At 34.9% G+C, this 13,934-nt stretch overlaps 1 long non-coding RNA gene across 1 annotated transcript; it reads left to right on the forward strand.

The window, feature by feature from the left end:
- Positions 1-3,609: 3,609 nt before the first annotated feature.
- On the forward strand, positions 3,610-13,640 carry LOC135446309 (uncharacterized). The gene is made up of 3 exons (XR_010439723.1): positions 3,610-3,687; positions 6,637-6,692; positions 12,971-13,640. It is a non-coding gene; the product is annotated as an uncharacterized LOC135446309 (long non-coding RNA).
- Positions 13,641-13,934: the final 294 nt, after the last annotated feature.

The raw sequence follows: 13,934 nt of genomic DNA on the forward strand, positions 1-13,934 counted from the left end.
GCTATGTGTTATGGCTGTTTGGATTTCACAGTAGAAAAGAGGAAAGTCATAAACTAATGGGAAGACAGTTGTTCCTCCTTCCCCAGAAAATATAAATATACAAGCAGTAAATTTTATTTGATTTTTAAATGGAGATTCTTGCTCACTATATTAATAGATCTAAGAGTTATCATTTGCGTGATGACATTATGGGCACAACAAATGTGTGATTTAATGGTAGCTCAGATCGTCTAAAGACCAAAAATTGCACCTGATAGCTCTAAAATATAATGCATGGCCGTTCATTTAAGAAAAAAAAAATGGAATCAGTAAAAATATAAAGCATGTAGAAAATAAAAGGCAACAGAAATTGAATATGCGTATAGCTATTTTTCCAAATTCCTTTCAAAACTATTCATATAATTTAAAAGCATTCAGAAATGAGGTCAGCTTCTGGCAGATCATGTGGTCGTGACTTTACTGAACCACTGTTCTGTGCTCAGCTCCGTATGTGTCATCCTTCTGCTGTGTAATTTTGTTTCCAAAGTCTAAAGATATCATTAAAGTGACATGTCTGCAGCCTGGTATAATAGACTGACCACTTTGCACTTTAAAAAAAAGTCACAAATTTGTTAATCATTAAAGATATACTGAACAGAATTTCTATGTAACTATATCTTATTAATTCTTTGAGAGAATAAAGTTTCCAAGAAGTCGAGAAAAGTATTGCTGCAGACGTAGAACTTCAGTTTTTCCTAAAGCTTACCAAGAGCCCTCAAGTTTTGTACACTTTTCTCTTTTCCTAACATCCTCCTCCTTCAAACACCTTGCTTCTTCATCTCTTAAGAGAAGGCAAGGTCTGGAACAGCGTCTTTCATATTGCTGTCTTAAAGCAAGAGCAAGAACTTCAGCTAAATATTAAGGAAATAATACTCATCTATAACAGAAATCAATTAAATAGTTGATGCAAAGTCAGCATTACCTGGATCTTTAAGAAAGTTTCAGAGAAGTGGGGAGCATTGAAAATAACTTGGCTTTGTAGCCTGAATTTCCCTGGAATAAGTTTACTGGTCCAGGGAGGCTTTTTTATCTCTTTGGTGCGTTATGTCTTTCTGAGCATAAGGAGTAATCAGACAGTACTCAAGAATTTTAAAAAAAATAAGAGGAAGAGGAAATATTTCTGAAAACAAATAGCTTCCAAAATATTTTTCATCATCAAAACTAATAAAAAAATATTGTCCAGATATGAGCAAAAAAATGAACTGGTTTTAGAAATTTAGAGCTCAGGTTATTCAAACAATACTATACTTTTATAAATACTGATTTCAGTTAAAGTACTCATCTTTGCAAATTACTGAAAAGTAAATTCTTATTCTTACAGGAGCAATGTAAAAAGTAAGAGATCATTGACACTCTTTTATACCATCTAAATAACCTTGTGGAATAAAAATATCAAGGGTTTCAATCAAGGTATTGGCTTGCAGACCTAACAAGCTGAGGAAACCTGACAAACAAAGATCTTCAAGCAATCAGGCAGAAGATAATTTCATCCTTGTTTATAGTTTGAAGAAAAAAGCTCTTTTAGACTACCATGAAACACATTTTGAAAACCAGAGGTTTCTGTAACTGTAAACTGAAATTTAGAAATTATCTAAATTCCACACCAGCAATTTCTTTATTTGTCTTCCTTCCATAGGGCTGTACTACACAGGTCAAATCAACAACTTTTTATTCATCTACAGCATCCCCTTTTAATAGGAATTTCTGCCACTTACACTGTAGATGAGTTCCAGAATTTTTTTAGACCATACACTACATAAATCCCTTTGCTCTGTCATGCATACTTTAATAAACACTTAAAATATTCCTTTTGCTACTGCAAGTGATTCTTAATGTTTCACATAGCCACAGAAAATGCAAAAGAATTGAACTTAGTAAAATTCCAGAAATGCAAATCTTGAAGGCTCAACACAGAACTTTTATCACAGATGGCAAATTTCATCCCTTCCAACTGTGTAGGCATAACTTTCCTTTACTATGTTAAAAAAGCAACTTTAAAAGTTTTTAAGAAACTGGCTTAATCTTCCAGCTTAGGGTCAGTTTCTGCAGGTGTATTAAGGGTTCTTAAACACTGTGACAAACAGCTGCAAAAGTTATCACCAAATCTGCACCTCATATTCTGGTGGCCTTGCCATGAGTGAATTGTTTCATCCTGTGAACAAGGATTCACAAGATTTTATTTTAACGAGTGTTTTTCATTACCAGCTCATCAAGTCATAACTCACCACAGTGGAATTCTCACCAAGGAATTATCCCATATTATTGTTTTAAACAATAATACAGTGAAATGTCCTGTGTCCTCTGCATCCATAAACTTGAACTTCCTAATTACATTAGGAAATGTTTTGTGTTTTTAGCAAATTTGATCTTGCTAGTACCTCTTAGAAAATGATTATAACAAATAGTTCTATCAAAAAAAATGCTTAATGCTAAGTAGAAATTTTTAAATTAATTTGAAAAATTGAATTAATAAGAAAGGATTAGAAAACAGAGTAATTATTCAGCCAATTTATAAATTAATTATTCACATCATTAATGGATTCTGTGCTGTTATCCCAGGTAGCAAGAGTGTAGAAGGACTGGTAAAGCTACAGAGAAAATCAAACAAATAGATGGATCAAAAGAGGACAAGCAACAAAATGTAACAACTTCTCTGGAGGAAAAACTGAACTAAGATTCTACAAATTCCAAAAGAGAAAATTAAAAGAGAAATTACTGAAGGGTAAAAAAGTATGAGCAATCTAAGTCAATTGGGAACAGTAGGGGTTTGCCTTTTTCAATTCAAAAACATCACATAAAATCACAGCTAGGAAATTCAAAACAAAAAGATCTTTACAAAATGAACCCTAAAGCTATGGAAATCCCTGCTGCAAGATGCAATTTAGCAATTTAGAAAAATAAATCCATCAATCAAATCCATTTGGAGTAGTTTATGATGTATTCTTAAATGTTATTTCTGGGTTTCTGGCACTCTCTGAACTACAAACCACTGAAGAATGAAGAATGAAGAATTCCATGGGACAATAACACTGTACCCTATTTCCTCACCCTCTTAACCAGATAAATTACAACAGAAAAGAACTACGGTAAATGGGTCTTTGCTCTGACTCAGTGGAGAATTTTTGTGCTCTGAGTAGCTGACAGGCTAAGACACACACTGCAGATTGACAGCTCAAACAGTAAATTGTACAGTCCTTGGCAGGAGTTTTGAAGGGAGTTTTGAAGCTGCCAAGAGTTCAGTAATTTTCACAGCACCTGCTTGGCCATCCTGGATCCATCCAACACTATTGGGTGTTCAGAGCTCAATTCACTGGCCAAATGCACCAAAGTATTCAACATCCACATCAGAAATGGAAGGCAGGGGACACACTCATGCAGAGAGTGTCTTAGGCAGGCAGATATGGAGGGATAGAATGTAAGAAAATAAAGATAGTGCAAAGGTAATCTCACAGCTGAGGAGTTGCAGCTGTACTAATCACCAAAGATTAGGAACAGGCCTGCCCTTAATTGGCCACAGCTGAGTCCAATAATGATGATTGCTATAGAAGAGGGGGTTAGCTGGGTAAGGAGAGAGTTGGGGTTTGTTGGCTGTGCTGTGAAGAAGGAGTCAGTGCTGTGGGGAGATCCCCATGAGAAATCACCGAGAAGGTATGGAGCTTTTGAACTAAGATTACAACAGGCAGACACTTGCGGCCTCTCTGAAATGTGTGGCTTGTCTTCACGTGGAACTGCTGATGCAGTCAACCAAAACAATATGGCCTTGCACTGACAGATATTGCTACATCTAAATTGGAGAAGAAGACATTATGTTTCCAAGCCTGCAGATAGGATAAAAAAAAATTAAAAATAAAAATATGGTTTTCCGTTGCTCCTTGAGGGAAAATAAAATTTTGGGAGAAGCATTATCCTGTACTTACACTCTTCCCACAATACCCTCTGTTGTTATTCTCATAAACAGGACACTAACTAGAGAAACACAGATGCTCCCATGCTCTTTTACAGAATTTGCCCATGTATATCTGGCTATGTTTAGCAAAATATCAAACAGTCTTCAAAAAAGCCTGATAGTCAGCATATTTTAAAAGGAATGAAAAAAATGAGACAAAAAACCATGAGACTGTGGCATAGCTATGTAGTTCATTCTTCAGAATGTCTTTCTTTATTAACCATAAAGAGAAGCATATCTCCCTTGGTCTCGTACCCAGCTGACCCAGGTGTTTTCTGTTCAAGAATTGCTTTCTTACAGACACAATGTCCTCATGCCAGTGACAGCAGGTGCACTGGTGATGGAAGAATTGTGCAGGTCACCTGCTGCAGCTGGGAACTACATCATGGCTCCTGCTTTTTCCTGAGGTAGTGGAGGCAGGGCAGTACAGATCCCTTCAGAAATCTGTGGGGATTTTCAGAGAGAAGAGACAGGGTCCTAGAGCTGGTGTGTGACCACCTGCTCTCACCAGGTCATTAGCAGGGCAGAAATTGCCTGTCAGCCACAGCTACCAAGAGCTCTGGGAGCTGAGACACGGGCAAGGAGCTTTCCAGCTGACCTTGAACAGGAGGAACCAGGGATATTGTTCAGAGGATCAGAAATGGCATTCCCACCACACCCAAATTCACTCTCATAATAAGCCAATTCAGTAGCCTGAGACATTTCCTCTGAAAATGAGATATTTCCTCTGGTTTATTTTATATATAACCAGCCATTTTATATAAATTTCTTTACTTTTAAATAACTTAATCAGAAACTGTCACCAAACACCTCTTTGATTCTTCATTTCTAAAAGCTTCAGTTGCTTACAAAGGCCTTTACAATCCAAGCTGTTTAGAAAGTCCTACATGACATGAAAGTAGCTGATCTGCCAAGACAGATCAGCCTTCTTAAATATCTGTTGTTTTTCAGGTGGACAACATATGTTCTTGAAGAAAGAAAAATTCAGGCAACATAATAGTTAACTAATGAAAGCAAAAGAATTTCATGTAACAGGAAAATCTCCAAAAAAAATATTATTCTGGAGCTCACTTTCTTGCTCCCAGCCTTGTACTCCTGTCAGAAAAGATTTTTAAATTTAAATAAGTGCCAAAACATTGGTTAAAGGGCTGCTTTGGTTTTTTTTTTTTTTTTTTAAGCAGAGATCCTTATCTCCTTCTTAGTCCAAATTATAGTCAAACACTTTAGGGTTCCTTAGACACTTATTTTCCTACTGAGCCTCCCTTTCCCAAATTAAGGTTTGTAAGACTGAAGAAGGTAATGTACAATATGGGCATTACATTTTGCTGCTGCACCTTCTTTAGTTAGGACATCAACAATTATGAGCTGCATGCTGTCTTGAGACAAGTTTCACAGTTGTTCTTGTTTTCCAGGGACTCCTTTAGTCACTTCACTCTTGTTTTGTCCATTCATCCAACAGCTCAAATCTATTCATACTCAAGGTCTATTTCTCAAAATCTATATTTTATTTTGAAGGTGATATGAGGAAGCTTTCCAAAGAATTACAGTGAAATAGAGCCATGGCAGGGGTGGAGATTTTAGTATCCATAAATCGACCCTGACTTTATAAAGTCCCCTGTACTGAGAAAGTAGAAAAGAATATTATTTACATGTGAAGTAAATTTTCTGAGAATCCTGGCAAATGTGGAAACTGGAATATTTTTTGATTTTGCATGAGTACCAGGTGTTTAGCTAAGCAGCTGAAGGATGGCAGATAGATTGAAATGTATATGTGGCTGGTGGATTGACCAGCCTGAATTACAGGAATTGACTATTCCTGAATTACAGGAACTGAAATGAAGAAATAAACTGATAAATGTTTTGGGGGCTGAAAGCTGAAGTAATTAACCTACACATTAAGTATCATAATCCACATTTTGCTCTTGCTAGCAGGAATCCCAGGAAAACAGCAGGGCTCTGTGTTGAATGTAAGTAATTACTTATGTGTAAAAAGCACAACAGTAATAACTGAAAGATAAATTTACCTATTTGGTATTTCACTAAGCATTTCTTAGCCCATTTCTATCCACCATTCAGAGTAAAAAACACTTTAAATAACCTCTGCAAATGGCTTTGAACAGGCTGCTTGTACAAGCTCTATTTCTGACTTTACTGAATAATTCTAGTAGTTTTCAAATTATGTCAACAACAGACCTGCAAACATATGCTTACTTTTAACAAACTCAGGTGACTTACCTGAATTTTATTTTAAAGGTTGTCTCATTTTTACATCATACACTTGAATTTAATTTTACTATAATGGTCTCTGTTCAGCCAACAGCGATCTTGGGGTTTTTTTCTGAGTGGATAATAAAAAGTCAAGTACCATTGGCAGTAAGGCATTTCTGTTGTTTTTTAGTTAAAAATCACATTTGCAGTAATTATTTGAAAACACCTACATATTTCATGACTAATTCTAATTTTTGACCTTCTGAGTATCTAAGGTATAATTTATGTTTCAGGGACAATGAGACAATACACAAAAATTAGTCTATGATATTATAGTCATGATATGTCTGGATGTATTCTCTTTATACATCTAGTTAAAATTATTTATCACTGGAATGTGAATATACTGAAAAGATAATGCTTTTATTTCATTTCCTATCTAGGTAACTGAACTATAACTTTGCCATTTCACTCTGATGTAAGTTCATTGGGATAAGATGTAAGTTTATAATGAATTGTTCTTTGAAAACACTGAAAGATTAAATAGCTCTCTTCTATAAAAATCTGTAAAATATACCTAATTTATTAATATTTTTGAAAGAATATTCTGAAATTAATGGGAAAAACCACAGACCTCTTATAATCATACATGCTAGAAGATATCTTATAACTTACCCTCAGAAACTTTGTAATGACAGGCTGGGCCAATCAAATAGATTAACCAAATAAAACATACACAACTTCTCCTATACTAAAGCTATCATATAGTTGAATTTATTTGTCTCCATTTAAAGTTTTATAGTTCGAGAAAGTTTTGGAAATATTTATGATAAGGGAAGTGTAATCAGGCTTCTTTTGAAATGCATTGATAGAAAAACAAAGATTTTATGCCTGAATTATACTTATTCAATAGCAGCATTTCTCTGACTTTGAATAAATAAATATTAGTAGATAAAAATAATTATTATACATCAAACTAAACACTGAAGCAATCTATGCACACTCGTGCATATTAAATATATTTTCAGTTGCTGTTTTCAGTAACTGGAACAGTTTTAACAGTCTTCATCTTAGATTTTGAAATATCTCCAAGATAAAGTACCTATGGTTTTTCAGTCCATTTTTTTTTAAATATTTCCACATAACACTAAAATATATGGTAATAATTTTCCTCATTTATCCTAAATATCTGATTCAACTTTTCAACAAAATTTCACTTTTTAATATCATCAGCTAATCAATATTTGTAATTAAAATATAACAACATACTCTCAGGAGTAACAAAATACTGCTGAAAAGAAACTTCAGAGAATATTTTTAAACACTAAAATATTTAAGATATTGGCAATTTGTATAGCTATACCTTAGAATTATAAACACTTTTACCACTTGTTAATCAGTATTAGGAAATAAGTAGTTTGACATTTTATTCAGATATGGAAAACAAGTAATGATCCAATATCACTACATTTCACTAGTTCTAAAAATGGGACATTTAGAATAGAAGGGTAGCGCAAAGGTGTACAGGAAAAATATATGCTCTTTTTCCAGTAGAAGGCAAATTATAGGTAGCCTGAGAGATAAATAGACATACTAGAAATATTTCAGGAATGAAAATATTATATTTAAAATTAACTATCTCTAGTTCCATAACTGAAACATGATATTTGGAAATTTAAGTAATTTTAAATAGTTTAAATTTTAAAACATTGCTTGTTTTTACCCAGTCTATTATTTTCTATTCATTCATCACTAAAATATATTCCCTAATAGTGTCTATAAGCAAATACATCTCCTTAGTAAAGAGCAAAACACAGTACTCAAACCACTATTTTGCACAGGAACACAGAGCAGTATTAATTTAGGTTTTAGTGGATCCTTGTCTCTAGCTTACCTCAGAAATAAGTTCTCCAGCATATGAGTCTTGGAAGTCTTTGCAGCACATTTCTGCTCTGCTGGGGCCATACGAACATGCATATGCTTTATATTTATGTATATCATTCACACAGAAATATGCTATGTTAAAGAGCCTCAACAGCACAATGTAAATGAAATTGTGGATGGTTGTGAGAATATCATGTTCTTGAAGAGCTTCATAAAGCATAAGTTATTAAGTAAGCACTGAATTCAGCTAAATAAAGATGAAAGCTTGTCAAAAAGTTGAAATGATACCCTAACAAATTGACAAAATTAATATATTATTATAAGTCATGAATAGTTTAACCACAAAATTAGATGGGCAGATATGCTGTTGTTCTCTCTTTAATCAAATTACAGAATCTCTCCATTGTAGGCACAGACATGCAATTATATTTCCATAAATAATTATTTAAATTATAATCGAAACATTCAACTCCCATGAATATTTAAAATATATTCATTGATGTTGTGCTACAATGTAAAAGAAAAAAATATATAAATGCTGCCACAGGTAATTATTAGTGGCTTGGCTGTCAGTTAGTCAAATCAACTAAAAGACCAATTACTCTGACGATACCCAGGTTGGAAGGCTGGTTAAAGTGGAGTTCATTGCTGACATTAGGCCGTGTTTGGCCAGTTCTGATTCCACAGCAGTGGGGCCGAATTTCCTGTGAATTATTCTAATGAGGATATTTTGCATTTGAATTCGCAGACAGTAACTTGTTCTCAACTTCAATCTCTTAATCTTGCTTAAACCTGTTAAACACTCAGACCACACTTCTCATGATGCAAGCACTGAATTACATTTCTTGCTAGAAAAAATAAGGTTTAAATAAAGAAACAGATAACGACACAAAATGTTTCCTGCAAGCCTCTTTTTCTTTCAAGCATATCTGTGGAGACCTGAATAGGTCATGTAGGAAATTCTCCTTCTGAAAGAAGGCAAATTGCTCTTGAAAATTCTACATACAGAGTACAACCATGTCCTCCTTATGGAATATGTTTCCCTTCAGAAACATCAAACCCAAGGTGATTTTTTAGATGACTATAAGCAGTCTGGAAGGACTTATCAGTCAGATGAGCAGCCTGCATACCTGACATCTGTGGTCTGCTGCTGTTGATTCACTTTCAGAGAGCAGTGGCTATAGCACTAATTACATTCAAAGACCTGTAGTACTTTAATTCTTTGCTTTCATTAAAAAAAAAAATTACACACAAATAAATTTAGGGAAGTAAATTAGAGATGGATGGCAAAGTTCTTAAAAATATCTCCCCAATCACTCTGAAGAATATTTTTAATTTGTTCACATATGGTAAGAGCAAAACCAGAGCACCCTAAGAAATCTCAAGCTTTACTCTCCACTGCTCAAAAATTTTCATAATTTTATTCAAAAAATAAGTCTACTTGTCTTCTTCAGTCACTACAGAATTTTAGTACTACATATTGCTGTAAAGATGTATTAAACTAGCCACTAAAGCATTGGGAGAAAAGACATCTAGGTGTTTCAAACCAAATTCAAGTATTAAGCACCATAATCATGGGTTCATACCCCGGTACTACATCAATAATTGTATCTCTCCTTAGACAAAAACACACTCATCAGTTGGTTGCTAGTTATGAATGTTATTCCTGCTGCAAAAGAAAAAAAATAGCGCATATGAATTTTATAGTTTTATTACATATTGCTAACAGGTTAAAAAAATAAGTAGACTTCTTTTTAATGCAACGAGATTCTTCATCTACTAAACAAAAATTAATGGCTGAGTGAACTCCATTTAAAACAATTTAAAGACTGAAAATATCACAGAAATTATATGGAAATGAATCAGTCGCTCATGCATTTTAAGTAAATAAGGCAGAGACACTTTTTCACCTCTTTAGATGCCATGTATGTAAATAAAAATGAAAACTTTTTAAATAGCCATCTTGTGCTACATAATAATTGGCAAAATTACCAATTCTTTTATTGCTTACTGCAAGCACTTGCAGTTTCCCTTGTCCATTACTGAGCTCCTGAATTGAAAACGAAGAGCATCATTATTTAGCTGCATTATTAGCTAATTTTAGTAAATCCAATTAGTTTTAAGTACCTGATACGTTAATGTATTTAGCTTGCCGTGTGTCCTGCTATTGGATTTCTTGAGACTAAAAATGATTTAATCAAAATGTGAGCAGACATATAAAACTCTATTTGTCTTCTTTTATAATGAAACATCATTTTTAATGATGGAGCACTGTATGATGTGATTTGACTTAGAATACAAGCTTAGATTAGCTAGTACTTGCAGTTAGAAATTGCAGAGATTTTATTTGGTTTTATTTGTTGCATTAGTATTTACTTGAATCAGATAGTAAAAATGGAAAATGCTGAGGTGTATTTCTAGCTCGGCAGAAGACGAATATTGGTTCAAACTTCACTGTACTAATAGATATAAGATCACTATTAAATGTTGCCTTTTATTAATCAATTCATCTTTGGAAACTGTCAGCAATGCAATTTAAAGGGAAGAAACTTAAACTATGACAGTGTAATTAACACATAAGATTTGTTTTGCTTCCTGTCACTCTTAAATGTAAAATGTTAACATTCTACAGCACTCTCCAAATTAAAATAAAAAACATAAGGTATATAAATCCTTACTAGAAGTATATATCTCTTTATAGCAATCACCTTATTAAAAGAGGTGAAATTGTATAAAATATAATTGCAGAAGCATTATTTTTAAACAAATATATAAGGTCTGTTAAGTAACATGAAAGGGAAAATATGCATTTTTTTAAAATTCTACAGCCACTTGATCTGGGATTAGCAGATCTTAGGCAATACTGTATTTCCTTAGACTGCAAACCCTCAGGAGGTTTAAGCAAATATTTTTTTTACCATTTCAGGATACAGTCTCTCCCGGGAAAAAATTACCGAGCCTTTTTCTCCTAACATTTTATACCAAAAAAATAATTGGCAAATAAGAAGAATTTAAATTCTAAGAAATGAATAGTAATGAACTGATAACTAAAATATTGCTTAAAGGTTCAAATACTGAGAGGTTGCAATAATAGTACTATTCTGTTAAGCTATGTATACTTCATCGAAGCCAGCGGAAAGGAAAACATACCATATCACCACCATACCGCAGGCATTTTCATACAGCCTAGTGCAAATTCAGAGCTTTCTCTGACTGTGCCCAATAAAACAGCCACAACTATTTTTAAATACATCAGGAGTCCATGACCCCATAAGTAGTAACTTCCCTTTCTTGATGGAGTGCGCATCTCACTTTTGTAAGTGTCAACGGTTTCTGGCTGGCTGGCCAGGGACCACGGCATCCTCTGCTTTTCTCCCAAAAAGGCCATGTCATTCTTATACAACTTAATCAGTGGCTACATACAAGAAAGCAACACTGCAGCCTTTCTGATCATTTTAATGAGGACCCCTGGCTATTCAGTCATTGAAATATAATTGACTCGCTCTTCTCTTATTTTCATAATAGACACTCCAACCTAGACCACATTTATTTTGCTATAAGAAATGTCAAGAAAGATTGGAAGTTTTCTGAGTGTCCCCATTAAAACTGAAAACATGCCACCCTGTCTTTTGCATTAGCTGCAATCATTTTGTATAGAACTCATTATGCAGATAGAAGATGCAAATGTTTCATCTATCTCACATCTAACCAAGCTGCAAGTGCCAAGAAAATAAGCAGGAGAAGAATAATTTTCTTTCTATGTCTGTGCCTGCGCCTGTGGTGTTTGCATTGTTTCACAATGCCAGTGCCCATGTGTATGCATGTGCTCACAGACAGCACACACACAGCTCCAAGTCCTAATATCTTATTTCAGGTAAAACCTAAAGGTTGCTTGGCACACATCCTCACAGCCAAGGAAGAGCATTTTTCTCAACAGAAGCAGCTCTGTGTAAAAATAACTATTACCTTAAAACCAACTGAGTAGCAGAAACCATTTGAATGAGAAGATATCATCATGCACAAGAATGCATTCAGTGCTGTGTTTTAAATAGAATAATGAGCATGTGCATGTCAAATGTGTTATTTTGAATGAGTCCTAGTCACTTCCTATGACCACCCAGTTCAGTAAACAAAATATCAGGTAAGGAACTGCATCTACCATACGCTAAGTAAGTTCTGTCCATATCTGGCTGGGCTGTGACACACATTTCCCAGCTGAACACATTATACAGGATATCTACCATGAAAACTCATTCACTGTTGACTTAACAGTGCAATTTGCAGTGCAAGACAGAAGATATCTCTTCCTGTCACTTATTAACACATACAGCATCTTACTGATCCTACCAGTAAATACTATCCCCACAACATCATCACTTCTTTAGTAATTTAAAAATTTGACTATGCAAGTGTCATTACTTAGCATACTACTAAACACTCAAAATAAACACCTCACATCTCACAATTTTCCAATCAGGTTTTCAGCCCGAAAAACATTCCCAGAAAACTTCCATGACATAAACAATGAACAATGAAAAGATCAAAAATATAATTGCTACGAGATCTGATATATTTAATCCGCGTTCGAATAGAGAAAGTGGATTGATTTTTACAAGACTTAGAAAATGTAGGAAATGTACTTCTGTTCTGATGTGTTATATATTATTACAGAGGGGACAGAAAAATCATACTTTACCTTCAAGCAACTGCATACTGAAATAATAGAAAGGGGTGGCAAAACAGATATTTTAAGTCAATATTTAATGTCATACATTATCATTTTTGCTCACAAGAGTCCTGACAATTCCCTTACCCATTTTTAGCATAAAAACATGAAAGTATCATTCTTTCTGGCATATTTACACAGTTTATTTTTGACATCCTTACATCCAGGGCTTGAGAAGGAGTGTTTCTGGGCCTCGTTTCAGCGGGGCGCTGTGCACCAACCCACCCCAGCCCTAGAGCAATGGGGCCGGCTCCTTCCCGTCTGCCCCATGCTTGTCTTCTCCTACAACTCAAAGATGCTGCTGCACGGCACCTTCAGGATAAAAGGACTTCTGAGCATCATGGAAGCTATCTGTTTGCATGTACATCCTGTCACCAAGCCACGGCCCCGCGCGCTTGCACACATTTCCCTGGGCCTGGCAGAAATAATCAGCGTACAAGAGGGAGGGGAAGAACCCCTAGGCTTCCTCTGGATCAACATCAGTGCACACGTTCCTGCTGCTTTGGCAACACATGGGTGCACCTCACAGAGGACTTTCTGCACAGCAGCAGCACTTGGATTCTGACAGATAAAGGTTTCAGTAGTGCCAGCATATACAAATACAGCTTTTCACACATTGATAATGTCATGTAATTTAAATGTCTAGAAGTGCAGCTATTAAAGTGACTTTTATTTACTCTTTTGCTGCAGCTACTTTACTGATTTTATTCACAAAACTCCTAGATAGTGAGATTTCCACCAGGTTGGGTTTTTAATGGAAATCATGACAATTTTTTTCAGCCTTCTCATGAGAATTTCATCTTGAATTTGGAATTTTAAATAAATACATCAATAAGTAAATCCTTGCTTCTAGCCCAGTTGTGTGTTCAACAAGAACTGTAGCAAATGTCATTCTTAGAGAGAAACCAAGAAAAAGTAAAAACTTTGCATCTGGTTTCACAAACAATCTCTCACTTTATCATGCCTTTAAAGTGAAAATATTTCATAAGAAAAACTAAAAGGATTTCTTTCTGAGAGCTCCTTGGCTGCCTGATGTTTGCCAGGTTCCAGCACGTGAGATGGAACTCAGCTGGCAGCAAACACCTGAACTGTTCCCACTCATCCTTCTTGTCCCATGACACTTTCGGGCTG

This window comes from Zonotrichia leucophrys, chromosome 3 (assembly GCF_028769735.1).
Source record: "Zonotrichia leucophrys gambelii isolate GWCS_2022_RI chromosome 3, RI_Zleu_2.0, whole genome shotgun sequence".
NCBI classification, from domain to species: domain Eukaryota; kingdom Metazoa; phylum Chordata; class Aves; order Passeriformes; family Passerellidae; genus Zonotrichia; species Zonotrichia leucophrys.